Raw genomic sequence first — 591 nt, forward strand, 5'->3', positions numbered from 1 at the left:
TCTTTCTTTCTTTCTTTCTTTCTTTCTTTCTTTCTTTCTTTCTTTCTCCTTCCTTCTTCCTTACCTTCCCTTTCCTTCCTTTTTTCTTTTGTTCTCGCTCTTACTCTCTCCCTTTCTTTCTCCACATCCCCACCCTTTTCTGGCTTTCCCTCACCTGATCACTGAACCATAGTTGGCACTACCTATGTGTTCTCTTTGTGAATTGAACATTATCATCTCCCCGTCGCCCTTTTTGCCTGTGATTTAGGACATAGCACAAGGTTATAATGCAGATGGGTTTATACTTAGTCAATCCCATTCTCTACTACATTCTATATTCCTCCCTCATTACCATGTAACCAATGCCAAAGAGTCTCTAAAGAGGTAACCGTGGATAGGGAGAGTGGATTTAGAAGCTGTTAATGGGACTAGATCTGAAACCTGGATGCAGTCAGGATTGTGTTCTACCTATCTGAGCAAATTGTCTCTGGAAGTGCTTGGCAGATACTGGAATTTTATTTGGCTACTTGATTGACTGAATAGTCTTTTTAGAATACTCCCATTGTCTGCTCCATCACATCTAACTTTAAGTATGTAAACATCATCATCATT

The sequence above is a fragment of the Herpailurus yagouaroundi genome, unplaced genomic scaffold, assembly GCF_014898765.1.
Source record: "Herpailurus yagouaroundi ecotype Mexico unplaced genomic scaffold, PumYag 28, whole genome shotgun sequence".
Classification (NCBI taxonomy): Eukaryota; Metazoa; Chordata; class Mammalia; order Carnivora; family Felidae; genus Herpailurus; species Herpailurus yagouaroundi.